General features: G+C 36.0%; 2 long non-coding RNA genes across 2 annotated transcripts; one reads left to right on the top strand and one right to left on the bottom strand.

Annotated features, from left to right (window-relative positions):
- Positions 1-2,626: 2,626 nt before the first annotated feature.
- Positions 2,627-6,249, bottom strand: LOC141592761 (uncharacterized). Its single transcript, XR_012521222.1, has 3 exons — positions 4,372-6,249; positions 3,503-3,563; positions 2,627-2,860 (listed from the first exon to the last, which is right to left on the bottom strand). It is a non-coding gene; the product is annotated as an uncharacterized LOC141592761 (long non-coding RNA).
- Positions 6,250-6,734: 485 nt separating this feature from the next.
- Positions 6,735-9,086, top strand: LOC141592814 (uncharacterized). Its single transcript, XR_012521225.1, has 3 exons — positions 6,735-6,897; positions 6,997-7,104; positions 8,889-9,086. It is a non-coding gene; the product is annotated as an uncharacterized LOC141592814 (long non-coding RNA).
- Positions 9,087-12,952: the final 3,866 nt, after the last annotated feature.

Consider the following 12,952-nt stretch of genomic DNA (forward strand, 5'->3'; position numbering starts at 1 on the left):
TAGCATACAATGTGGATACTACATTTGTCGGTTCATGTTGGAGATTATTACGCGAAGATATATCCTTATTCCGGAAAAGGTTAGTAATTTAATAATGTGTTTATTACTTTTTTAAATTAGAAATGATGTTGTCTTGCTTGTTTGCTATACCATGATGTTGCTATGCAAAGATTTGATGTTGTTAGAATAATGTCTTGTCTTTGTTTTATCTGCAGATGTAAGCAACCCATCACAAGAGATTCAAAGAAGATACTCAAGTGTAGATATAGACGAGGTAAGGGACATGTTGGGCAAATACGTCTTAGAAAATAGAAATGCATGATACTCCGAGTTTAGATCAACTTATTAGTAAATTTTTTGTTGAAGTTAGGGAATGATTAGTTCATGTAAATTTAACTCCTTGTAAGTATATATATATATATATATATATATATATATATATATATATATATATATATATATATATATATATATATATATATATATATATATATATATATATGATTCATTGTTGTGGTTGAATTGAATCTATTGAGTTACGATGAACCCAAATTTGTGATTTATCTTTGTCTTTGGTATATGGTCTTTGCTGATATATGCAGGTTTTTGAATGGCATGAAACAAATTTAATTTTTAAAAACATTAGGAGTTCGTAATAAAAACGGTTACTAAAAAAACCGTTGTGAAGACCTTTAACAACGGTTACTAAAAAACAACCCGTTGTTAATACCTTTCACAAATACCGCGCATAATATTCAACAACAGGTTTTAAACGAAGAACCGTTGTTAAAAGTCTTCACAATTTTGGAGGGAAAGTAACAACAACGGGTTTTAAACTAAGAACCGTTGTTACTACAAATTTCAACATCGGGTATGTATCATATACCCGTTGTTAAAAGTCTTCACAATTTTGGAGGGAAAGTTACAACAACGGTTATACATATGACAACCGTTGTTATATTATTCCCACCAAATTTTTGAAACACTTTCCACAACGGCTTACACGCAACAACAACGGCTTTTAACCGTGGTGAATACTTTCAACAACGGTTTAAGTAAATAACCTAACCGTTGTAAATAACTTTTACAACGGCCGCTTTAACAACGTCCGCTTTTTGTTTTTACAACGGTTTTTACCCGTTGTTATAGCCTGTATCTGTAGTAGTGAAGGCACCTTACCGGATGGGTCCTAAGGAGTTGGAGGAGCTCAGGAAGCAGTTGAACGATCTGATAGAGAAGGGATACATTAGACCAAGTGTATCACCGAGGGGAGCACCAGTTCTTTTCGTGAAGAAGAAAGATGGGATTTTGAGGTTGTGCATAGATTACAGGGAGTTGAACCGAGTGACGGTAAAGAACAAGTATCCTTTGCCAAGGATAGATGACCTGTTTGATCAGTTGAGTGGCGCATCAGTCTTTTCCAATATTGATTTGAGGTCGGGATACCATCAGGTGAAGATTAGGGAGGTGGACATACCAAAGATATCTTTCACGTTGAGGTATGGCCATTATGAGTATGTGGTGATGCCTTTTGGGTTATCTAATGCACCGGCTGTGTTTATGGACTTAATGAACAGAGTTTTCAGTCAGTTTCTGGACAAGTTTGTGGCGGTTTTCATTGATGACATCTTAGTCTATTCCAAGACTAAGGAGGAGCATGAGGAACATCTGAGGATCCTGTTGCAGACCTTGAGGGAACACGAGTTGTATGCTAAGTTGTCCAAGTGTGAGTTCTGGTTAGAGAAAGTTGCTTTTCTGGGGCATGTGATCTCAAAGGATGGGGTAGCTGTGGATCCGACAAAGATTGAGGCAGTGACCAAGTGGAAGGCACCAAAGAATGTAGCTGAGATTCGGAGTTTCTTGGGTTTAGCTGGGTACTACAGACGGTTCGTGAAGGATTTCTCCAAGATTGCTAGACCTATGACAGCTTTGATGAGGAAAGAGAACAGGTTTCGTTGGGATGAGAGTTGTGAGACGGCATTCCAAACATTAAAAGAGCGTTTGACCAAAGCTCCAATCTTACCCGATCTATGACTCTGTAGCCAAGGCCAGATACCCGGGTGTGGAAGTCTTCCAGGACTGCTACTTCATCCCCGACAACACCGAAGCTGCATCAACCGAGTCTAATCCGTCGTCATGCCTCGATAGACAAGCTGTCACCCTCCTCTTTGGAGAGGATAACATCAAGCACCTCGACTATGAGGACATTATAAACATCGCCTTGAAGGACAACCGATTTGACCCAACTGCCTTGATCTCCGACACTGACCCGGAGAAAGCTACACAAGGCTGGAGGAAAATCGTCAAGTGGACCGATCGCCGAGGCCGCATTCTCAAGATCACAACTGGAGAAGGCCCTATGTTCAAAGAGGGAAATGGAGAAGAATCTGAGTATGAGTCGGAGTCAGAGTCTGTCATAGCTCCTAAAACTCCTGATGTCCCGGTCAAGGTCCCCTTCCCACTATTTTATCACAAGGTCGTGGCTGATTCAGAGGCTGAGTCTACTAGGATCACTGTAACAGCCCTAAATTTTACCAACCAAAACGATAAACTAGAGATGGAAAATTCACGGCTGTCACTCCACACTTAGCTTAAAATGCCAAGTGCAAGGTAAGTACAGAGTTAATCTTTAAAAACAAAGTACATATCTCAAAACTTTATCAAATAATCAAAACGTTGCAGCGGAAGACTTAAGTGTTACAAAATCTAAAACAATAAATAAAATTCAAATCCAATGATATTATAAAATTATAAATAGTGTAAGACGGAGTCTTTATTCAAAATCCTTCCACGCTCGTACAATCCCCGGATCCAGTATGCACCCATGCAGCATCTCAAGCATCTCAAATGTACCTATCAACTGTACCCAAAACATAAATAGGTACAGGTTCCAGTGGGGGAACGACCCAAAACATAAGGACGTCAGCGAAAGCTGAGTTTAAGAAAATAAGAAATATTGACAAATTCAGAAACAGTATTATAAATTAACAAAGCTTTGAAACCAAAGTAAAAACAAGAAATATATTCCAAAACCAATTGCCATAAATCCAATAATATTAACCAAACAATTCAAAACAAAAACATTTACCACCTGTGTGCCAAGGTCCTACCCTTGACACGGTCTAGAGGCACCACCTGTGCTTTGTTAGACTCATAAAAGTGCGCACCTCTCACATTTGGGCAGTCAGTAGGATGGAACCGCCAAAGGAGAAAGTCTAACTACCTAGCGAGTGGGGGCCGGACAATCCCCACCCAAATGAACTCGGGCCAAGAGTTTAGTTTCGGGACGTAATCCCAGGAGCGTCAGAGACGACCTTAAACCATCTAGACCAGAGGAAACCAAATTTTCCAAAGCGGCTTGAGCCGAAACCATTCCAATGTGTAATATTCAAAATTTAGAAATACAAGTAAAATCTCATCGATGCCAAAATATTATAAAACAGTTTAATGATTAAACTGAACATGCTCTTTACTTAAATTTAAAAAGGATAAAAGTCCTTACCTCTCGAGACAGTCAATCCAAGCTAAGCTTAATATAAAAATTCTCTCTTCAAATCCGTAAGCTACAAGTATAAGGGTTACCCGATTACTACACAATTCACATGAAAACAGCCGAGCTCTTATACATACTCAATATTAGGTAAATTCACTCACCACACTCCTAATGCAGACAACTCATCCTATAGTCATGTTAACAAATTTCACCACTGACCACCTCTCATCAACATAGAAAACGAGACCCACCCAGTAACAAGAACTCACACTCAAATTCCATGTATACAAGGCTATCTTCCAAAACAATAGTGCCAATGTTAAAATAGTGCATCTCCATTACGTACCTTAGCTTCTGCCCCAAACTCATGTCTAATATAACATCTATCTAATACTAATAACTCATAATATGAACAATTGGCATTTAGCTCAAAACATGTGGCCTGTATATTCAAATCAACACCAAACACCAACTATCTCAAAGATCTACCGGCAATTATATATATATATATATATATATATATATATATATATATATATATATATATATATATATATAGGTATAACTCTTTCGACCTCAAACAATAACCCTTGGCTCAAACATCGTTATGCTCCACAAACTAAAACTTATACCAACACTACCACAATACTCAATAACGACGGTCCGTATAGCCATCGATAATGAAATTTCCAAAACACAACCTTACAAAATGATAATAACCCAAATCAATCCTACTCTAATTCTCGCAATTACTCCTCATAACTTATATAAATCTATCAAAATATCATCTTAATTTAGCAAAACGATCATAAATAAAATGAAGAACAAATTACTTTTAAAAGGATAAACTGAACAGACCGAATTAGGCAAAAACTTACAATTTATATAATATGAAAACGAAGAGATAAGGATGATCAAAAGTCGTGGTCGAAGCTCCGCAAATTTATCGGTGAATCACGCAAATGAAGAAGAGGAAGGGAGGACAAAGAGGGTGATTAGGATAATAGGGTTTTGTGTTTGTAAAAAGGGGAAGGCAGAATAAGAAAAAGTTGTGGTATAAGATAATAAGAGTAGGAAACACGGTATGATGTTTTAGTATAAAAAGTTTTATTTTTATTAATATGTAAAATTGGGTCAAAGCCCGTGCCAAGTCCAAGTCGGTACATAAATAATATCCGACCATTGAATTAATCCCAAATCAATTTATTTTACAAAAAGTCCAAAATGGTTTTATTCTCCCCATATTAATAATAACAAAACAAAAGTTTTTCTTTAATAGTTTATGACTCCAAATCCCATAATGAATAATGTACAAGTAACCCTTAATAAATAACTCCGAAAATAACGGGGTGTTACAGACTTCCCTTCTTAAAACAAAGCTTCGTCCCCGAAGCTTAAACGAACCTTCATTTTCATACTCCAATGTCTACCCACTTCATATACTCAAAATTTCACCAACATTCTCACTTTTATACATTACCTTATAGTTCTCACTCTTATACATTACCTTACAAACTTCTCTTAATTTTCTCAACTCCAAAGGTAAAAGCGTCACTAGCTACAAAACTAAGAGCATGTCGAATTTGCAAAAGAACATTTTATTTTTCCGAGGACACACACATTTTAACAACTCCATATATATTTCACAAGTGTAGCGAAAAATGATTAAATAAATAAAAATAAAAATTTCCGGAAGTGTTAAAAAAACAACTAAACATACTGGCCACACCACTAGTGGGTAACCCCAACCAGTACCAACATTATAGCATTAGCATTAGCAAATATTGGGCATTAAACATGATGAATAGCAACAAATATTATGCAATGTTATGCATAATCAGGAAATATAAAGTAAACGTGCCAAGATGCACAGCACACCAACCTCACACCCAAACTCAGTAGATCAGGGTACATGTAAGAATCACAAAAGAAATTTAAATGTACAAATATCGACCCCCTTAAAACAAAGCTTCGTCCACGAAGCGTAAGAATTACCTTAGGTAAAAGGTGAGGGACCTGTCTGTCATGGCATATTCAATTCCAAGTAATCTCTTTTACATCCATATGGTTTCACAAAACTTAATCGTTTGCATAAGAGTCTCCTCCCAAATCAACGTGTCATCAAGATCGACAATCTAATTGGGCAAGTAACTAACATATCTCCTTAGTTGAGGGGCGTGGATCACCTTATGAACTTTCTCGGAATTAGTCAGGCCAGTAAGCTATGCTGCCTACCTCACTCATACGCTCCAACATCTCATACAGTCCAATAATAATATAGCTAGTAGGGAAAACTCATAACTTAAATAACTTATCCTATCATCATATTTTAAAGCTTACGTTAAGAATCATTCAACACTTAGAGTAAAATCCAAATTACTCATCTCCATGCCATAGTCAAAGAAGGCAACAACAAAACACAATACCAAACAACCTAAATATAATTCTCTGTAAATCCGACCACATTTAACGCCATATAATATCAGTTCTAAGGTTCAATCATTAATCTTAACGTCATTATCAGTCTGAAGTGATTGTCCCTCACATCTATTCATACTAGTATTGAGGCTCATGCAACTATCACAATGACAACCCACAATCAATTCTCAATGCATGAATAATATATGACCATAAACTATAAATGCCAGAATCCACTCTGAATCTTGCTAACGTTGCTACTGTCCCCCAAAGTAACCAATTTAGGTCAGAAACTACAACATCTCGCCTACACGTCATCCTACCATATATTAAACCACCCATCTCAAGGTAAAATTGTAACGCCCCGTAAATTTCGGACCGTTAATATATTTCAGAAATAATTTATTAATCAAAATAAAAGTGATAATTAAGTATTTAAAGTAAAAAAAAAATAATTTAAAGAAATATAATTTTATTATATTTTGAAGAAAAGTATTTATTTTGATAGTTTTGAAATGTTTAAAAATAGTTTAAACCGTGTAAAATCTTTTATTTCGAAATAAGGGCGTATCGGGGGGAAAATGACAATTCGTTTGAACGTTGGGTAAACGAATTTGGAAATGGGTCATGTGAATACTCAATTTTATTGTAATCTCGTGTTTAAAAACTTTGGACTTGACGGAATTTGCGTTTGACTTACGGATTTAATTATTTTTGAAACGAGTCAAAACCGACTCGTTAAAAATCCCGACTAAAAATCCCGCACGTAATTTTTCCTCCTTTCTTTTCCTCTTACACGGCTCCCCTCCCCTTCTTTATTCACTTTTCTGATTTTCTTGTTCTTGGTTCATCATCATCAACGTATCAACCAAAAACAAAACACCATTCTCACAAATCGAGCTATTTTGGCCATAAAATCTTCGTTTCTTGTCCGTTTTTCGCGAAATTTACCTTTCCGGAATCCCCTCGCCACGATCTACAACTTAGTATGTTCTAATTTCAATTTTCATTAAGTTATTTTAAGACCAAATTTCGGTGATTTCGGTTTTGTGCTTAATTTTTGTGTTTTTTTATTGTTTAATTAGGTGAAGGATTGGAAGACGAGTTCGGGGACTCGTATATTGTAGAGGATAGCGGTTAGTTGTGGTTAGGGTTTCGGTTTTGAGGACTAATTGCTCATTTTCTAGCTTAAGGTAACATATTTCGAGCTACTCGACGAATTATCGTCACATGTTTTTGATTTTTGTATGTTTGGTGAATTTTTGTTTGGGTAGTAATTTTTCACATGTTAAACTTAGTTGCATGCAAGCTTAATTTGTGCCTTTTGGTAGTTTAAATTATCAAAGTTGAATTGGGGACGATTAATTAATTTTCAGACGGTCTTATAATGTATAAAAATGAATAAAAAGAGGAGAAATGGTCCTAAGGCGGGCCCGGCAGCAGCCGGCAGGCCGTGGCAGGCCCGTGGTAGGCCCACGGCTAGCCCATGGTTGGCCCAGGTCGGTCCGTGCTTGTTTCGCGGGTTTTCGTGCAATCTTGGTCTTTCCGGGTTAATTAATATTAGAATAGTATAAGTAACAAAAGGGTAGTAATTTGAATTGAAGCATACTAGTAACAAATATTATGTTAATGGAAAAATTGTGCTTATATTAATAGTTATCACATGTTAGGATAGTTTACAAAATGAAATTGTAATTAATAGGCTCAAAATGAATTTTATAGCTATAATTGTAATGCTTTGTTGATTGTCCAAAACTCGAGCCTTAGTCCCTTTGATCGATGCGATGTCGATTAATTGAGTGATTGGTCACCGCAATTTGACCCGCACTGTCGCAGGTCAAGGTTGCGGGTAAAAATTCGGTTGAATGAATTAGATAACCGGCCTTTTTCTTGTTTTAGGCCATTTATTATATTTCTATTTCACATGTGTAATTAGTTGAATTTAAATAGTTTCTTATTTAGTTAATTGAATTTAAATAGCTTCTTATTTTGTAGTAATGGCCCTAGTTTCCCCTAAAGCCTTTTATATTGTTATAATTGCTAGGATTGGAAATTAGTATTGAATTCTTATTGAGGAACTGATTGGGATTGTATCTTTGTAAATAGACATTTATATAGCTTTCACATGATAGAATGTTAGAATTTATGTTGGTAAGTAGGACTTTTTGCCCTCTTAAGGTTAAGTGGGTGTCTTACTTGACTTATGTGGTGAGTTTTGGGTGGTGTGGGCTAAAATATTCAAGTGGGACTAGCCGTGACTAGGTCCTAGGTGAGTATTTCGGCCTTCATCATAGATAGGTCTTTATAGTCTCTGACGAGTATATGTTCACTGCTTGATAGCCTTTGTGTTCCTGACTAGTGGATGTTTATCCAAGTTGGGGCATGACCTCAGGTACTAATTTTGATAGTATGGGGTCAGCTTAAGCACTAGCCGACCCTTCGGTGGTGTCCTTAGGGTACTCACTTCACTTTGTTTTAAAAAAAGTTGTGAGTCTTGGGTGCGGTGGTGTGTATCCGCATGTCTAGGTCTCTGTGATTTTAGGCTAGGGTTGTGTTGTCTCTTGGCCATGTTTTCTTAATAGTAACCGCCGAGCCAAGATACCGGTTCGATTACCTTCCCTACCTCGTGGTATAGACTTGAGTTACAAAGTGACTATTGACCGTACTAAGAACTTATGCCTGTCTTTGATATATTGCCCTTTCTTGTATGGTGATTTTATGAACTGTAATAGGTGAGATGTAAGCCGGTTACAGTTGATAAAGTTTGGATTACTATTTGTTATCTGATTCACATGATAGTTTAGTTTGGTCAGTTTAGGGGTCATTTGTTAGAATACATGATAAGTAAATGGTTTATCAAATTGTTTACATGTTACATTACATGTTACATTAACTTTGACGATTCGTGGCTGGGAGGACTCGAAGTTACTCCCCACTGAATTGTGGCTTTCGTGTTTGTATAAAATGCGATTGACAGGTTGTTGATGCTTAGTTGGGGGTCACAGACGGCTAGTGAGCAAGGAACCTTGGACCTAGTTTTGGTTATTCTATTAGTAAACCTTTTATACTTTTGGTTTGTATATAATTTGAAGGGACATATGTCTCCCTTTTTATTTTTGGTTTGTATCCATATATATTTTCGCGTCTTTAGTTATATATGTAAGTTAGTTTATCACCACGGGGTTATGACACTCTTCTTGAGTTGGAATTGGTTGTGAATGGTTTAGTTAGGAAAATTTTTGAAATTGCGGGTTTTTGGACTAGTTGAACCATTTACAAACATATCCTACCAGTTTTTCTGTAGATTTACGTGTTTACTTTTCCGCGTTAAATGAGGGTGTCACAGTTGGTATCAGAGCCTATTGCTCTCGACGCACGTTTGTGCACCCCACTTAGAAATCACTTGACCTTAAAATAATAAACTTGAGAGAAGGGTAGGATGGGTAGAATTAGGATTTTATGTGGTTGTCTGTTTGTGATTGCTAATTGTTAGGTTTGTTGATTGTTAGTTATTAGTTTTGGTGCCACTAAAGGTTGGTTATGCCAAATGTAGAATGCTTCCACTTTCTTGATATTTCTTTTCGTATTCAGTGTATCTTACCTTAATCTTCCATTTGCGTTGGTCATTCGTCTTTCAAATTCCTCTTATCTCGCCTAGGTAACTACCTTTCAATTCTTTCTCCCGTTTCATCTTAGGTTCGTTTTCTTCTTATAATAAAGTCCATGTGGACACTTTCCTTTTATACCGCAGGATAGTTCCCTTGTTCAAGAGAACCCAGTTTTGAGAGAATGTATCATTGGAGGGCGTGAACGAGTGGAGAAATTGATTGTTTAAGGTTTGAGTTGTATAGGAGAATATAATTTGGGATCCTTTGGTTAGTCTTGTTAGTTGTGCTTGATATGAGAATTTAGTGAATTGAGAAATACCTTGGGATTTATGTCTATAGAGAGCTTGTTTGTTATAGATGATTAAGCATGGGTACTACCTTAGCACATAGTATGGAATGAACCTAAGCCACTTCATTTGAGAGTCTCGATATTTCTTGTGGTGAATTAAAGGTATGATAGTTAGCCCTAATCCTTGTGGGCCTTGAAAGGAATACAATAGGACATTGATGTTGATTAATGGATTGGTATTGTACTTTGGAATTAGTTAGTTTGTTAAACCTTTTAAGTTGACCAAATCTAGTATAGAGTAGCCCTTGTTGACCTTATGAAACATATCTGAATTTGGGAATTTTGGTGGAATGTTGTTCGATATAGTTCGTGAGTTCAAGGATGTGATTCCAATTTATGGTATCGGAAACTAGAAGTATTAAGTGGTGAGATGATGGAGTAAACAAGCCAGGGTACTTGGAGATGACATAGTAAGTCAAGTTCAATGACGAGAATTGTAAAGGAGATACTTTGGGACATGGATGGTAACAAATGAATTTGTGTGGTGAATTGATTTTGGTTTTTAGAATCAATTGAGTTGAGGAATACTTACCATTGTGGAATCCTTGTTAGTCCTACGATGTAGTAGACATTTAGGGCTTTGTTGAGCACCTTAGTGAAGTAACCTTATCATATCGATCATAAGCTTTGATGAGTGTTTAGTAAGCGGTAACCCTTTCATTGTGCCGCTTCTATTCTCCTTTCCTTCTCTTTAACGATCGTTGAACCTTGTCTTTATGCTAAATTTTACGTATCTTCTTCTTTTCCGAGATATCTTCTTAACTCGAATACCTCTTATTTTTGTCAACCGTTATCTTTACGGTCTGACTCCTTAGTTTCCTAACTTGTCAGATGCATGCACCCTTCAGAGATGTTTTACTGTTTCTCTATTCCGTTATCACTCCTTACCTCCTTAGTATAGTTGGTACCCTGTTGACCATGTTTACAGAGTTTGTAAGATGTGATTTGAGGATATAGGTTTGACTAAGTAGCCGAGTTTGGGTTGGGCTTCCATAATCATTTTGGATATGAGGGTTTGATAGTGTATATGTTATCATATGGGAAATGTTAAATGTGGGATTATTTGTTGGTGTTAGAGGGTGATATTGATTACTACTTGAAGTATGTTATGAGAGTGAGAGTAAGCTACATTGTTGGGAAGTCTTAGCACTTGTTTTGGTAACTAGAAAGGGTGATGGTATGGATGACACCAATTGTTAGGCTAAGGAACCTAATTTCAATTTATGGTTTTAGAAACTCTGAGGTGATAAAGTGTTGTTACAATTATGACCTTGTACCTTGAGAATTTGATGGTAAGTAAGTTTAGGATATCAAATTTGAAAGAATACTCCTTGGGGATGTTGATGACCAGAATGGTTTGGTGATGGGATTTGGCATTCTAGTTGACTCTTGAGAGTTCTTGAGTTTAGAGATACTTGGGGTTGAGAAGAATTTGTTAATCCTATAGTTTTATAGACCTTGAGGTCGCATTTAGTGCTTGAGATGATGAGACGATGCTGGAGCTGGGTGTAGTTCTGCTTTTGAGAATCCTTAATAAGTAAAAGGATAGAGAAACTTGAGATCCTATTGATTTTTCATAATTTGAGGTTGGTATGTTACTACCTTGTTTTGAAATGAGTACCTTGTGGAATTTTTGAGGAACCTTCTCTTGGAGTTTAGAGCATGGTATTGGGACTCTTGATTGAAGGTTTACTTTTTGAGGAACCCATAGTTGACACTAGTGGGATACAAATACAGCTTTGTTGGAAGTCTTGACCTTAGGCTTGTGAAAGTCGTTTCGGGATGTTTGAGAATTTGGAGCGTTGAGATCACACTTATAGTGAAATATCTTGTTCCAGGGAATATGTTAGGAAGAAGTAACATAAGCGATTGAGGAGACTCTTGGGAGTGATGTTGTTATTGGAGATATGAGTGTCTGGCGTTTCCTTGGTGTCTAATCTCCCTTCTTCCTTGATCATGAGCGTTACCGCTCATATCTCTCTTCCTTACATCATCATACTCCTCTCGTAAGTTTGATGTTGGTAACCTATGAAACTTTATCTTTGACATCCTTGTAATTATGACTTCAATTCTTACCCCATAAAATTCATCATAGCTCTTTTTGATTAGTTAAGCTTGAATCCTTTTAGCATACCTGCTCCTATGATGTCTAAGTTACTTTTCACTTTGGGGAATTTCTAAATATTTCAAGCTACCAGTTTCGATTCATTCTTGAAAGTTTATGTCACTTCTGCAAACCTAACCTATTTTTAAGGATTTGAAAATGAAATTTTGATTTATTTCCGTAAGGTATTCCTTTTTCTTACTTTTGTTCCAAGTTACTAAGCCGTGTTTAAATCATAATTAGTAAAGATAGTATTTTTATTATAGAACTTTAAACTAAAAGTTTGAAAATGCTTTTATGATTTGCAATGGTTTTAACATTAGTGAATGTTAAATCTTGTTGTTGGTGACGTCCCCAATAATGGATTTTCTCATTTATTGGTGTAGAAATATTTTTATATCTTGATATGAATATGGATGTTCTTGTCTGATCAACAAGAGTATCACCGTTTCATTAAAAAGATACCTATATTTTCTTATAACTATAATTTCTCCTTCTAAGTTTCGAGGACGAAACTTTTTAAAAGGAGGGGTGATTGTAACGCCCCGTAAATTTCGGACCGTTAATATATTTCAGAAATAATTTATTAATCAAAATAAAAGTGATAATTAAGTATTTAAAGTAAAAAAAAAATAATTTAAAGAAATATAATTTTATTATATTTTGAAGAAAAGTATTTATTTTGATAGTTTTGAAATGTTTAAAAATAGTTTAAACCGTGTAAAATCTTTTATTTCGAAATAAGGGCGTATCGGGGGGAAAATGACAATTCGTTTGAACGTTGGGTAAACGAATTTGGAAATGGGTCATGTGAATACTCAATTTTATTGTAATCTCGTGTTTAAAAACTTTGGACTTGACGGAATTTGCGTTTGACTTACGGATTTAATTATTTTTGAAACGAGTCAAAACCGACTCGTTAAAAATCCCGACTAAAAATCCCGCACGTAATTTTTCCTCCTTTCTTTTCCTCTTACACG

Source organism: Silene latifolia, chromosome 1 (genome assembly GCF_048544455.1).
Source record: "Silene latifolia isolate original U9 population chromosome 1, ASM4854445v1, whole genome shotgun sequence".
Taxonomy (NCBI): Eukaryota; Viridiplantae; Streptophyta; class Magnoliopsida; order Caryophyllales; family Caryophyllaceae; genus Silene; species Silene latifolia.